Here is a 15,670-nt window from a genome sequence, read left to right as displayed (position 1 = left end):
GCTGTTTGTGAGCCAGCGCAGGGGAGAGCACAGGAATGCGACATATCATTGTGAATATGTCGCATTCCTGTGCTCTGAAAGTGCTGCAGCGTGGCACAGCCAAAGGACTTACGGTGCCACGAAGCGGCACCTTCTTGTAAATCTGCCCCCTTGTAATTTGAAGATTGGGATCCAGCCTGTTTTTTAGGAGGGGGAGATGGCTGTCAGAAAGAGGATGGTCCAATGCTTGCATTTTAGTAAGGTGTATGGTCAGTATAGCAAGGTTTTTGGAATCTCTGTGCAGGGCCGGACTGAGAACCTAGAGCAGCCCTGGCAATTTTGACGGCCCAGCTCCCCCCACCCCCCCCCCAGGGGAGGGAGGGCGGGGGGGGGGGGGAGTGTGAAGCCCTGCTGCTTGTGTTACGGGGGGCGATATTGCCACAATACTGCAAAACTAGTCCCCACAGCTGCAAAGCCGGCCCCCACCCTTAAAGCATTCTGGGAAAATGCCCCATGCCCGTTCCGGTCAGTCCGGTCCTGTCTCTGGGTTGTATTTTCTTCACAGATCACATGCTGTTAGTTGCAATGTAAGTGAATTACTAGTATTTCAATGCAGCCCCCATAATGTTTTGATCCAATCATTCCATTTGCTCACGCCTCTAGAAGCAACCCCAAGCTTTTGCGAATTCTATCAGAAAACAGTGCATGCTTATAACCAAGTCAAATGGCAGTTTATACATTTTATTACAAAGCTTTGTAAAAACAAAAATGTTTCAGCACAATAACTCAAACTGGAATGACAAAATAAAGATTTTCAGTCAACAGTATGTTTGGGCAGACGTGTGCTTCACTATTTAAAAAAAAAAAAAAAAGAGGGCGGTAACATCAAAATTCATAGTTCAACAACTGGCATAAAAAAATCCCACTATCAGGCTAACAAAAACAGACGCAATACAGGACAATTTACATTGTAACAATGAATTCAAGTGCTGGGCTTTGTACAAGGCAGAGGAAAAGAAAATATGGAGTGAGGAATGAGGGACAGCAAAGTAAAACGCCTCCTCGTCATCGGCAAAGCTGGCTGTATCATCCAAATGTCTGAATAAAATATATTGAGCAAGCCTTTTAAGAAACATCTTGTTGTTTTAAAAAGTATTGAACTTGGAAAGCACTGAGAAACTCCTACTCAAGAAGTATAGTAGGATTCCCACAATTTTGTTGAATGAATTTTTCTGGCCCAGAAGACAATCCATTATTTTTTAATACAAAAAAAAGAATAGATTTTTAAAGCTCTTGTAAATGCTCACCTCCAGTAAAGTATACATCAAGAGAAAAAAGAAAAAAAAAAAAATACAAAAGCATTCCACTTAAAGGTAAAACCAAGAATGTATCTTTTTGAACTGTCATTAAATAAGAGAATGGAGAAGAAAAGGGAGTCTTCAGTGGACTGTGGGCCACTTTGGGGGGCCTGTGGCACCGGTTGGCCTGTAGCAGGCAGGGGTGATGCAGAGGATTGTTCTGGCTCTTGGGACAATGTCAACCCGGAGGTGAATCTCTTATGGGGCGCAATGAGGAGATGCAGGTAGCAGTTTTTTCTGGAGAAAGGGTTTGCAGAAGATCACCTCCTGTGCTCTTGCGTATGAGGTCAGGATTGGATAGTAAATGGAGTTGTTTAGGCAGTGATTGTCTTAACGGTACAGCATCTCTTGCGGTGACGTCAGTGGGATGAAGAGAAGGTCTGTAGCAAACTCCTTGGTGAGTGCTCTGCAGGCGTAGAAGAGAACCAGGGTGTTAACAGGCTTCCATCTCCAGAAGGGGTCCTGGTACTCCTGCCCTTGCTTTGCATGTGGAGAAAGCATTTCTTTTACCTCCTGCAGGGAAAGGAAAATCAAGCTTTTTAGAAGAAGGGTAACAATTGTTTCTTGCAGCAAATGAACCCTAGGCACTTTCAAATTTTCGAGGCGTCTGCTAAGGGGCATTTCAAGTTTTTGTTGCAATATTTTCATTAGTATTTGTCATGTGAGAGCAAATGCCACACACACACAGCATTTTTTGTTTTCTGCCAATACCTTTCAAAAAGTGAATACATTTTGATGGCTAATATGGGGTTTTAATTGACCCTTAATCTGATAGACGTAAACTGAAACTTAAGTGAATATAAGCGAACTCCACACATAAAATAAATATTTCCAACACTATTCAAAATAAGGACATACATGACACAGCCTCAATTGAACTTGCGCAGCCAGCTGCCAAAACACCTTTGTGGAAAGAGCCACATCAGCAGTGGCCAGGATGGCTAATTTAAGGCTGACCGCCCTCACTAAAAGCATTTTCCTCCTGACGCGGCTTCTGCAGACTTGCCGGGAGCCAACTCCACTGAAATATGATCCGTGATGGCCGTTCTGCCATGTCAAGCTGGCATTGTGGACTTGTCTACACTTAGGTTATTCTTGGAGATCGACTCCCAAAGTAGGGATCCATTCCAGAAATAACATTCACAATGTCATCCACGTGCTGGGAGCTTTTTCCGAGCCTGTGAGAGACATTTCGAGACAAGCGCCATCTTGGTTTATTCCTGGACAAACAGAAAGCCATTTCCACCATGGTCAGGTACACCAGTAGGGTGTTGCTAGTGGGGAAGTTGATTAGGAACAGTGCCTTCCTGTGCACTCTAGATAACAGGCGAAAGGCAGAGATCCCTGTTTTTCCTGATGTCCTGCTACTGTCCACGTCTAAATGAGACGAGGGAAGGCAGAGGTGGCAGTCAGGAGCTAAGGGTGGGCGTAGTTCGCGAAGTAGCAGTTCGCGGAGCTACGCAAAGTGCAGTTCGCACTACGCGAGCTTCGCGTAGCACTTCGCGAACTGCGTAGTAACATGTTCGCACTGTGCAAGATGTTGTTTTCAATGATTGCACAGTGCGGACAAGCAACCGGCACTGTGCAATCATTGAAAATGGCATCTTGCACAGTGCGAGCTGTAGTTTTCTGCTGCTCGAGGAGATTTTTACTCGAGCGGCAGCTTTCTCAATGCGAACTGGTAGTTTCTCATCGCGAGCGGTCGCGAGCATAAGCGACCCCTCGCAATGAGAAACCTGACCTCCTCGCGTTAGGAATCTCGCCGGGAGGTTTATTTTCCTTGTTCGTGATCGCCAACTTGATGTTGCTGATCGCGAACAAGGTAAAAGTCTCGCCGGGATGTCATTTTGCTTGCTCGCGGTCGCCAAATTGACGTTGAGGACCGCGAGCAAGCAAAAAATGACCGCAGCACTACGCAAGACTACGCTACGCATGTTCGCTCTGTGCTACGTGCAATTCGCGTAGTGCGAAGTAGCGCGAACTTCGCAAACTTCGCGAGCGTAGCGTAGTGCTTTGCCCAGGCCTAGTCAGGACACCCATGATTTTTTCATGGATGTCCCCTTACCGCATACCTTTAAACGAGACCCTCAACATTCATCATCTGCAACTGAAATACAGACAAAATATATAAAAGATAAACACTTTATAGTAAGAACTTGATATCAGCTACTTATGTGCACAACACTATGTACGGTATTTAATAAACCATTATAGGGTGCTGTACTGTGCCACAGGGGAGGAAAATGTCATTATAACGTCATCCATCAGCCAATCACCAGTTCTTCTCAGCCTGACCTATAACCTCTAACAGTGTCAGATAATATTAATGCAATGGGTAATATCTTCTTATGCTCTGATAAAATGTTATAAGATTTATATGCATCATTTGTTTTTTAATCCGGCTAGTAACATGATCACTAATTAATTTCGGTAGATCACTCAAATCTAAACTTACCCCACCTCTCACAACTCGATAATGGGCTTCATAATATGCCGCAGAGAATTCCAATAGAAGCCCATGTTCTGGTGTCAACATGGGCTTCTATTGGAATTCTCAAGGGCATATTATCAAGCCCATTATCGCCGCTTTAGCTGCAGTTTTCTGCCGCTAAAGCGGCGATAATTTTAACGCCGTGCTTGATAATATGCCCCAAAGTGAAACTCTCTCTCTGATTCTATTTTGGGGCAACCTTTATTAGTGGCTAGCTCACCGAATCTTGTGCACCCACCCTTTTCCCAAGCTGAGTCTCCTGCATAGTTTTTCCTCAAGGAGTTTGGTAGAGATCTACCTCTATGGGGTCTGTCTTTCTGCCGTGAATGGAGAATCTCGATCACCCTCAGACTGGGCACATATCCCAGGTGTCTCTCTCAGGATGCTCCTCTTCCTTTGGGGCTCTGACCCTGGCTCGTCCAAGTGCTCCCACACCATAACCTGAGCTGGATCCAGGGCCGGACTGGGAACCAAAACCGGCCCTGGCAAAGTGCTTGGCCGCCCCCCACCCTCCCGTTGGGGGTGTGGCCGAGCTCTTTGCCAGGCCCGGTTTTCAGCCGATTTTGTTACAGGGACGATTTTGCAGCTATGCTGCAAAAACGGCCTGGAACAAAAGCGGCCCCCAGGAGCCCAAAACAGGCCCCCACCCTTGCGGCGCACCGGGGGGTTGCCCGGTGCCCGCTACGGCCAGTCCGGCCCTGGATGGATCTGTCACAGGGCAGTGCTCGATCAGTTACTCATCCACAGCATTACTCAAACTTGGGCCACTAAGGGGTGCGGCCTGTGTCCATCCTCTCTATGGGCGAGACTTGTGTAAAGACACCTACTAGGCTAAGCAGGCCTAGTTTAATCTGCTGCTGTCTCCAGGATCCCAGAGACTTTTAGGCTGTAGACTTACGGTAGTATCTTTACGATGCTGCAATGAACAAACTGCCCCATGCATACAAAAGGTGGTTCTCACTCTCTGTGCCCAGCCTCTGCACTCCACACCCCACTCCCAATCAGACATTGGCAATCCACACCCAGTTCTTAACCATGCCTCACCAGGGCCGGACTGGGAACCAAAACCGGCCCTGGCAAAGTGCTCAGCTGCCCCCCACTCCCCTCTGGAGGGTTGGGGGTGCGGCCAGAGCCATTTGCCAGGGCCGTATTCGGTCGATTTTTGTTACAGGGGCCGATATTGCAGCTATGCTGCAAAAACAGCCTTGTAACAAAAACGGCCCCCAGGGGCCCAAAAACGGCCCCCCGCCCTGGCGGCCCACCGGGGAAATGCCTGGTGCCCGCTAGGGCCAGTCCGGCCCTATGCCTCACCCACATGTGCTCTTCTTGCCTATAGATACAGAGAAAGCTAAAACACTATTTCTAAATGCTCTCTCCTCTATTGTCAGAGTGGAAATATACCAACTGTAATATTCTGAGTCCCACTTCCCAGTAGTAAGCTGGTGGGGAACAACACTTTTCCAAGGAACGGATGCAGGGTTAAAATCTCTCAGACCCTGCATAACTACCCTATATAGTGTATGTGAACAATTTAAAGCAGCTTATCACTTCCCCAAGTCCACTTTTTAACAAATCACATGGGATCATTCTCAATATTCCTGAAAAAGGTTCAGTGAGCCCTGCTCATACCGATATGGATTGTAGCATGCAAGTCCTCTTTAATCTGTAGGCAGTATGTAAATTATGCTATACATATTTAACTGCTTCTGCAATAACAAGGAAGTAGCTTGTCTCTATAGGTGCTAAAACTCACCTGAAATAGGAGTGAAGGGCCCGATTCACAGAACTAATCTGAGACAAAATCCTAAACTTACTACTTTTGGTATTCACAGAAGGCATTTAGTAGTAGTAAAGTTAGGATTCCTAACTTTACTACAACTAAACTGAGACAAAATCCTAGCTTTCCGACTTTCGGTATTCACAAAAGGGATTTAGTAGTAGTAAAGTTAGGAATCCTAACTTTACTACTACTAAATGCCTTTTGTGAGCACCGAAAGTCGTAAAGTTAGGATTTTGTCTCAGATTACATTTGTGAATCGGGCCTGAAGTCAAGAGCATGGAAATGGTGTGAGGTGTTTAAAGAGTGCTGCCTTGCACATAAGTATGATGTATGTGCTTCCCTGTGCTACTTTTTCACTCAGTGTGCAGAATAAATCCATGGGACAGTAATATGAAGAAAGATCCAGGAGATTTAATAAGGAATCAGACACAGAACTGTTCGCACACTAATTGACTAACAAAACACTTGAAGACAGTAGCCTATATACCAGCCACTAAACAGAGTCAAGCTGGTTACGTTGCACGCAAGACAACATTAAATGCTACAGCAACTTAGTGGTGCTTCACAGGCCAATGTAATTCACACTTTTGCCCTCCTATACTGTTTTCAGGAGGGGATGGCCATGAATTTGATTTTTGAAGGGGTTTGGACTTTGGCATACCCCCATTAGCAGCACTTGCAGGGTCCCCCTGGAGAGAAGTCTGGGCTTACAGGGGCTCTTCCAGACCAGTCTGCAGGAGAACATTTTCTATGTTTTTCTGCGAGACAATAAAATATATACTTCCATAAAAATCTGTGAGGTGTCTTTGTGTCACTTATTCAAGTTACATACAGCTAGCTGCAAATTGCTTGGGACTATGGAACAGCAAGGCTATGGACAATGTGATGATAGACACATGGCTACACCACAGGGCTCGGACTTCTAAGTGCCCTCTTAAGACCATATCTTAAATTGCTCATAGCAGAAACCCTGAAACATAATTGATTCAGATGATTCGAAGTGACTATATGGCAGGAGGCTGCTTTCTTAGTCTCTATTGTATCGTGAAATGCAACAGGACCAAATGCTAAACACTCATTGCCAAAGCTGATGTGTATGGCTCTTGTTATGGAAGTGTTTAGCAGCGTTGGATTGGCAGGGCGGGCAATTGGGCATTGCCCAAGGGGCCTGAGGCAAGGACCAGCTGATGGGCTGCATTTTCAGCCTTAGATAAAATCACATTTTCCTGCGCTGGACCTTAAAGGCTGCTGAAGCCTTAGAGAGAAGATCGGAGCTAGTTATAATCAAGTACTGAGAATGGCTGGCTCATTGTCTTGTGCAGTAGGACAATGTGCCAAACTTAGCAGACACAGCATGTGATGGGCCCCCTCCCATCCCGAGTCTCACAGAGTGACAGTGAGGCACTGGGGGTGGCTGGGCTCTTTTTTGAGCGTCACAGCCCGCTCTAATGTTACCTGGGGTCGAGCAAAAGGGGGCTGTGCAGGGTGAAAGATTAAGTGTAACTGCCATCTAAAAGGCTCTACTTTCATTTCCAACAGCAGTCCTCTGCCACCTTGTTATTTGGAAGGGACTCCGGTTTACCACTGAACAAAAATAAAAAGTAATGCAAGAAACCAAAATAAGCAGGAAGGAAAATGTTTTTGACAACGCAAAATAAGGCGTAAAAAACGTTCATTTGTGGCCAAAATGAAAAAGGGAAGGGAGAATAACCATGGCAAGAGAAGTAACATAATGGATGGAGCAAGGAGAGCAATGTGGAGAGAGACAAAAGAAAAAGTGAGACAGCAGAGTGGAGAAGAGTGACAAAAAATTGGGAAGGGGAAAAGGAAATCAAGTGAGGAAGAAAGGAAAGATAGAGGAGAGAGGATAAGAGTGCTAGATATGCAGACAGATGGAGTGAGGGGGAAGAGATTAGGGAGAAGAAGTGATGAAAAACAGCGGAGAGATGGGCAGAAATCGTTAAAGACAGAAAGCTGGAAAGCGGAAGTGAGGAAGTGGGAGGCAGGAAATTGGTAGAGGATGTGGTATAATGGCCAGAGCTGCCGACTTTGGAGCTTGAGAACTAGGTTTTAGTCTCTGCCTCGGCTCAACATTCTGTGATTCTGGGCATATCACTAAATATCCCAATTCCTAAAATAAATGAACGTGTCCATGTAAAGCTCTTCAATACCTTTGGGTAGAGTTTATGCTATATAAAACTAAAAAAAAAAAGTGAATTGCGAAGGAAATGATGGAGAGGAGACGAAAGAAGATGAGGATGTCAAACATTTCCTAGTCTACGAGCAAAAGGAAGGATGGTTACTACCGCGCATGCAGTAGCTTCATTCTCTTCCTCAGTCTAGGGCTTAGTTTAGAGGTTGTTGGCATTCCAGAAAGAAGTGCTAATTGTAGATTACAATCCACCAGTGGAATTTCCTTCATCAAAGAGATGGAATGGTAAAGGAAATTCCACCTGTGGATTCTCATTTGGTTTAAGAGCTTCCTTCAGGCACAGAAAGACGCAGTTACTGTCTGCAGCAAAGCAATAAAGGGGACACATAAGAATATAACATTGAGTATAGTACAAAGAGGTTCATGGGGCAGAGGGATGTGGAAGAGGCTGACAAGAGAGAGAAAGGCAAGAGAAAAAAATGAAGGTTTGCAAGACAGAGAAATTAAATAAAATTTAAAGGAGAGATAAAAAATGACAGGAGGAATATGGGCCTGAGAGATATACAAATAACAACAAAAAAGAGCCCACAGGGGGGACAGGAGTGGGAGAGAGGGGTGGGGCATTGTAGACAGAGAGAAAAAAAAGAGAGAGGGGAAATGTGAGAGACTAAGTGAAGCACATAGGTAGAATGAGCGACACCAAGGAGAGGAAAAGAAATAAGAGTATGAGAGAAAAAGAAAGAACTAGGAGAGGGGCAAAAAGTGATTGGGAGAACGAGAAAGGTGCACACAGAAAGTAGGAAAGGAGTATGGAGAGAATGAAAGGCATTTGAGTGAATTCCTGCAGCTTTTCCAGATTCAGATCAAGTCTCTACCCTCAAAACGAAACACAATAAGTATGAAGTTGTATGCAATCTCCAAAGACATTGCTTGTGGAGGGGCTCCTGAGTGACAACCAAAAGAGGAAGAACCCTGGTTCCTTGAGGGGGAACAGAAGCCTCCAGACACAAAGGATGTGGATGGTTCTAACTCATGGGATGATATGATACAGGATATTCGGGGATCTTTGGGGGAAGCAGAGACTAAGGTAATAATACATGGCTAACACATTCAGGCACCCAAAGTAGAGAAATGTATAGGCCTGAAGATCAGGTAATGAGACCTGTCGATGTGTTGCAGTGGAATAATGGTATGTTTAGTGGTGCATCAAGTGTTGGCCAATGTTACAGACCCCACGAGCTTAGAATGTTTCATTTATCAGAGATTTCTCCCAAAATTACTCCAGATGCTAAGCAACGCTTCATGAAAGGTCATTATTAACAAATGTGGGCCACTTTTTCTTTTGGTGCCCGGGCCTAATCGTGTTCTCAATCCGACCCTGGGGGCAGATTTATAAACCCTGTGCGTCACTTTTGCGCCGCCGTTGCGTCACTTTTGTGACGCAGCGGCGGCGCAAAGCCAGCGCCATGCTGCGGCAGATTTATAACGTGACGCATCTAGGGAGATGCGTCACGTTGTAAAGCTTGCGCCACATGTGGGCGTACCTGCAAAGGGGGGGGGGCGTTCCGGCGCAGGAACGCCTCCGAAAAGTGGCTGAGTGAAATCTACAAGATTTCACTCAGTCACTTTTCCGGCCATGCTGCGTCAAATCCCTGCGCCTGCTTGAAGCAGGCGTAAGGATTGACGCAGCATGTTAGGGATAGGGGCACCCCGAGCCTTGCTGGAGCTGCGTCGCGGTTGCGACGCAACTCCAGCAATGCGCCAACCTTACGCCGGCAGATGCGTCACGCATCTGCTTGTCCTTGCGCCACGATGCATCGCATTGTAAATGCGGCGCATCTGCGGTGGCGCAAGGGCAAACTTGCGTGACGCATCTTCCCTGGCGCATCCCTGCTGATTTGCAGGGATGCGCTAGGGAACATAAATCTGCCCCCTGGTGTTTAGGAACAGTTAGCTGACTTCATGTGCATTGCCTCCAGCTGCCAAAGAAAGAAAATTCAGTAATGAAACAACATCTTGGGCTGCGCAAAATTGAAAGCCAAGAGTAGGGCATCTTTTCTGAACAGACTGCATTGGCACAGTTAAACTGCGCCCTCTGAGAAGGGTATTGAGACAAGCCGTAAGAAGATGATGTTTGCATTGAAGGAGGTGAATTTAAAGGCATGCACAGCAATAGATAGTTTTGACAAAGGGCAGTATTTTCGTTGAATCTGTAAGAAAGAACATGCGTGTGCTTTGATATAGTAAAAAAACAGCTATAGATCCAACAACACAATATCATGGCAGCAAAGTAAAATAAGCGAAAATCACTGTGTCAGTATGAAAGGCTAAGCTGCCCAAACAGTATCCCAATTCCTTAACAACAAAAAACATAAATCAGCAATGAAAATGTCACCGTGTTAACAAATTAACTACATGAAAGAACAAACACTGGGTTGTAAACAAAGCTACATGTCATGCTACGTCTGCAGTTTAACTACAGGAGTACTTGAAAAAACCACATCCCAAAACCTAATGAGAACACAAATGGGACCATGCGGCCACCCACAAAACCCCATGGGGCAGATTTACAAGCCCCTTGCACCACTTTTGCGTCAGTTTTCCCATGTTAAAAGTGACGCAAAAGTGGCGCAAGGGGCTTGTAAATCTGCCCCCTTATTTGTGATGGACACTCCATCCCAGCAATGCAAAACACTGAAGAGGGTTGACCTAAAGCCCCCTTTGTCTGTGCTTATATTTGTAGTGCTTTCTTGCAGAAGTAATGACGAGGTGCTGCAGACAGGCAACTGTAACTGCCTGCCCTGTAGCCAAACCTAAAATCGCAGCAAGAGCAGAATAAGAGATCGAAATGTAAACATACATAATCTCCGCCAAAGTAAGTCTGCTGTTGACCAGAGGATATTAGCACCGTAAGCCCGCCCACAATACGTAAAGCACCGGAAGTGCGGTCTATGGCTACTTTATTTTTCTAGCCTCTTTCCGGCTTTGTCTGTGGAAACAGAGCACGCACTTAAAAAACACGTGTAGATGAAAGTAGTGCAAATGCCCAGCTCCCCACAAGCACTGGGCTGAACACGGGCCAAGGGAACAGGAAAAAACCCAGCACAGACCCACTGGAGGGAAGGCCCCGCCAGCTCTGTTTACTAAGCAGCTTTTCATCCCAGACGTTCAAAGCCGCGGCCCGGGTCCCTCTTCTTTCCTCTCAGTCCGACATGAAAACATCCCGCTTCCTGTTGAGGGATGGCCCGGGGGCGCCAGGCCAGCGGCTCGCAGCAGCCCGGTACAATCGCCCTGATTCAGGCCCCACGCCCCTGCAGCAGGCAGGAATGTCTTTCCCCTCACTGAGGAAAATAAAACTCTCCTCTGTTGCCACCGCTTCTCTCCCAGCCTTTGAAGTCGGGGGTTATGATAACCACCCCCACGGCCCTGGCCCGGCCTCCAGCTCTCGAACGCGATGGCATTGCTTCAGTAAAAGCTTCGACTGTAGCGAGCCGCCTGGCCCGCAGCCTCTGGTCTGCCAAGTCACAGAACAGTGGCCATATACATATCTTTGAACAAAGCTGCCTTTCTAGGGACTCTCTGAAGGGTGGGAGTTTGAGGCTGCAGGAGTGGAGACCAGGAGGCATGCATGTTTAGGGGTGCCACCGAGAAGGCACTTCCGTGGGCTGATTGTGTTATTTAGTTCCGTGGCCTTCAAAGCACGGGCACTGAAAGAGGACGACACTTACAAACTATAGGGGCAGATTTATGAGCCCCTTGCGCCACTTTTGCGTCACTTTTAACATGGGAAAAGTGACGCAAAAGTGGCGCAAGGGGCTCATAAATCTGCCCCAAAATGCTGAAAAAAAGCGCATATGGACTAAATACATATTGGGGCAGATTTACAAGCCCCTTGCGCCACCTTTGCGTCACTTTTCCCATGTTAAAAGTGACGCAAAAGTGGCGCAAGGGGCTTGTAAATCTGCCCCATTAAATATATATATCACAATGAGTAAAAATAGTTGATGCCCGAAAATATAATTACATGGCTGAAGTTGCCAGAGCTGTATACACTGCAGCGGTAGGCGTGGTGAACAATTTGTACCAATTTGTGTTATTGTGCTTTAGAGAGTAGAAACAAATTCACAAATTCAGGATGGCCCTGCCCTGTTAGTTCCGATAGCACGCTGCCCCGGCCCCTTGTAGTGAGCATACATATACTCAAGAGGCAGCGACGCTTATAACCCCTTTTCCCCCCAACCTGTGTTAGATTGTTAATATTACCCCCTCGTAGGTGGGTTAAAAAATACCAGACCTCTGATTGGCCCAAGGTTTTGCTCCCTTAGGGGCAGATTTACAAGCCCCTTGAGCCACTTTTGCGTCACTTTTAACATGGGAAAAGTGACGCAAAAGTGGCGCAAGGGGCTTGTAAATCTGCCCCTTAGTCTCCTCTTTGGCACCCTTTTTGATGACCGCCCCGTTTCTTGTGGGGAGTAGGGGCCTCCCCTTGCTAGGTGCGCTATGGCACAAAAACAGTTTTCTGGGCCCCAGGCGGTTGTTAATTCACCGGCCCTTTACACTCCCTTCAGGGACAGCCTCTGCCAATCTTTAAACAATGCTGCCTCCTAGTGACTCAGAAGGGGAACATTTCGAGGCGGCAGTAGTAGAAACATTAAGGAGAAGCAAGAATGTTTAGTAGTGCCGCCTGGCCATAAGGTACTTTCGTTAGCTTATCCTGCTATTTAGTTCAGTAGCCTTCAAAACACTGAAATTAGGATTGCATTAACAAAAAAAGAATGCTTTAAAAAAGCTTATGAAATAAATAAATTAGAAAATGTAGTACTATGAGACAAATTGGTTGATGCCCGAAAGTATAGTTAAAAATGGATTAAATTACCGGAACTGTATGCACTGCAGTGATAGACATTGTGAACAATGTGTGCCAGTTTGTAATATTGTATTCTAGCGAGTAGAAAAACAAAAAAAAAAAATCCAAGATGGCGACAGATACCTTAAAAGTGACATCAGAGTGGGCAGCCATCTTAGCTGTGGTCCCTTATTGCATATTACAAAGCTCTTACGCTTTTGAAAAGATAGACTGTTTGCCTTTTGACATAACTTTTGGAGTTGTGTCCTGAGTCACTGCAGGACAAGTAATAAGGGTTTACCCTTGCCACAAATTGTCAACAATTTATGGCACTTGTGAACATATTTCATGACATTTCTTTTGTAACTAGGCTGTGACAGGAGCAGTACAATGTTCAGATGCTTTTAATTTAGGATTGGTAGGCTTAATTAAGTTTACATCGCTTACTGCCTTTATAATTGTAACTGCAGTTGTAAATTGTAATTATGTAGCGCTTACTACCCCTGACGAGACAATGAAGTGCTTTGCTGTGAGTAGCACGCTACTCCGGAGCCCAAGGTTAGATGTTTATAGTTAGTAGATTGCTAATTTTCTTTTCATCACTTTGTGAATACATTGTTTTAGGCTTGCACTCTTGATTTCTTGTGTTTAGTAGAGTTTAGAATGATGGAAATGGATCTGAAAGGGGAAGTAGTACATTTTTTTTGTAAGTAGTGGTCGTCTGTTAGTTGGGAGTCATGGGTAAAAAAAAGAAGGGGAGCCTTAAGAATGAAATTTGGGCATTCATAGTAGTCAGGAAGATTTGGGATGGGCCAGAGAGTGGATGGATGGGGCAAAGGTTGAAAGGAGATTTTTTTTTATATAACCAAAAACTGAAATTAACTTATACATACACTTACACAGGGTGTATTGGCTGTAATCAGGCTGTAGAGATCCCCTCTATATTAATACCCAAATATGCACAGAAACAGTAATATTTAATATGGTTGTCTGATTTGCACAGTTATCTTGTGGTGAATTCTGCAAATGTTGTCAGGACATTTTTAGAGTTTTAGTAGTAGGCATAAACACCTCTATATATCCACCTATATGTACAAAGAATCAGCGATTATGACACTGTGTGATGTACACATGTCTCTTGTGGTTTAATATACATTTTTCTCCTTATATGAATGTAACCGCTTGTAAGAAGAAGCATACTTCAATGTAAAATGACACATGAATAACAACAACTTCATGTCTATATTATAAGAAACATAGTTGGTCATGTCTGAGTATACTATAGTGGTAGGCTGCTGTGTTCTGAGTATAGTTGTCATTTGGGGAAGAGACAGCTCTTGACTAATCTTCTGAAGCTGAGATGGTTGTCAGTTGAACGTATGTGTGCGTGTGCCTTTGAATAATCTGTAAAGTAACCCAAAAAGTCTGATAAACTTGCAAGAAATAATTACCTCCATAAACATAGCGCATGTCCTTTGATTCTTTTGACTAACAAATGTGTTGCTCTAATTCAGCATTGATAAACATGCATTAAGGAAAATGACTGCATTCTGTCTTTGAAAACTTAGATACATTTATTGCATTCGTCTGCCAATTTTGCCACATGATCCATATTTCAACAACAGCCTGTACCTAAATTTGCAAGCACTATTACATTCTAATACTAAGGCCCGATTAAGGTTGGTCCGGAAGAGGTTACGATATTTAACTCGACCAATATATCCCAACACCACAGGGAATGACATTTATTAGGTGAGATAAATGGCAACCAATTACGAATGTTGCCCTCTAAATATGGCATAACATGGATTTTGGTGCTGCCAGCACCAAAATCCACGTGTTTCTTTATTTAGAGGGTATTTTTCCTCTACTACATTTTGGCTGGGTTGATCCTGCAAAACCAGTTTTTTAACTGTCTGCTTACTGTCACATTTTTCCTCGCCATCGTAAAAGGGAGTTTTAAATTGACCTGTTATTTTCTTTCTAGTCTCTAATTTTCATGTTTCACATTCTGTGCACCAGACTGGTCTTGTTCGCAGTAAACTTTGAATTGTCTTTGTTTCCTTTAGACGCCTCCATTGCCTGTCACAGCACATTTATTATCACTAAAGTTGATGCAAAATTTCATTTTCCCCATGCAGATTCTATCTTTATTAACTTCTCAGTCTTCTTAATTTGATGCAGGTGTTTCTCACCATAGAAGGTCCCTTTCCCTGCCATTTTCTTTTATTTTCCTTCTCGGTTTGTATATTTAAACCTGTACATATTTATGTTTTGTCTTCACTACCTTGGTGAAGCTTCCATTATATCTCCATAATGTAAAATGTTGGTAATTTCACTTTACGCTTGTTTCGCGAAATTCCTGAAATTATGTTATTATGTCGTGTTCTTACCAGCCATTCACAGCAAAAATGTATGTGATCGTACAGGAAAAATACAAATGACCAGAATGCGAACAGCTGCTATGTGCGGTGTTTTAATTTATTGTGATTTTTTAAGCACAAAATATGTCTTTACGTCCAAAATGGACATGAGGATGCATTTTGCACTAAAATATAATACCAAATGTGGCTGCCAACGTCGCACGCAGGGCAACAGCTTAGTGCAGCATTTCCCTGCCATGTTGCACATCCTTTTTCCGTGCCCTATCTCCCCATGGGATGCGGCTTGGGAGACTGCCCAGGAGTGGTGAGGAAGGTTAAACCCTTTCAGTTACATCACATCCACGGCAACGCGCGGGGGGGGGGTCCTCCTTTATATGAATGAAAAGCTCCAAGGTCACCCATTTTGGGAGATCGTGGGCAGCCATTGTTGTGGCAAGCAAAACAGTTGCTGGACCTGCGACTAACGGCATGTCGGCCACCAAATGCCAAGGGCAGCATTCACAGCCTCGACATCTATAGAACCACTGTTGGAGCAGGTTAGTAGACCGGGCATGTTACTGATAAGAATTTCCACAACAAACCCCTTATTTAGGAAGAGCTTTTCAACTTTAATATTGACTTTAAAGAGGCCATCCATTGAAGCGAAAAAGCACTGCTCTCTTTACCCAGTCCTTCATCGC

The 15,670-nt window shown here is 44.8% G+C and overlaps 1 protein-coding gene across 2 annotated transcripts in view; it reads right to left on the bottom strand.

Moving 5' to 3' along the window:
* Positions 1–699: 699 nt before the first annotated feature.
* The window catches only part of LEF1 (lymphoid enhancer binding factor 1), a 233,642-nt gene continuing 218,671 nt past the window's right edge, over positions 700–15,670 (bottom strand). For both annotated transcript variants that reach the window (XM_085641386.1, XM_085641387.1), the window contains one exon: positions 700–1,850. The gene's annotated coding sequence lies outside the window, so the exon portion shown is untranslated. The remainder of the gene's footprint in view (positions 1,851–15,670) is intronic.

This window comes from Triturus cristatus, chromosome 2_2 (assembly GCF_964204655.1).
Source record: "Triturus cristatus chromosome 2_2, aTriCri1.1, whole genome shotgun sequence".
NCBI lineage: Eukaryota > Metazoa > Chordata > Amphibia > Caudata > Salamandridae > Triturus > Triturus cristatus.
The sequence above is the reverse complement of the archived record's forward strand: the minus strand, read 5'-3'. Positions and strand labels throughout refer to the sequence as shown.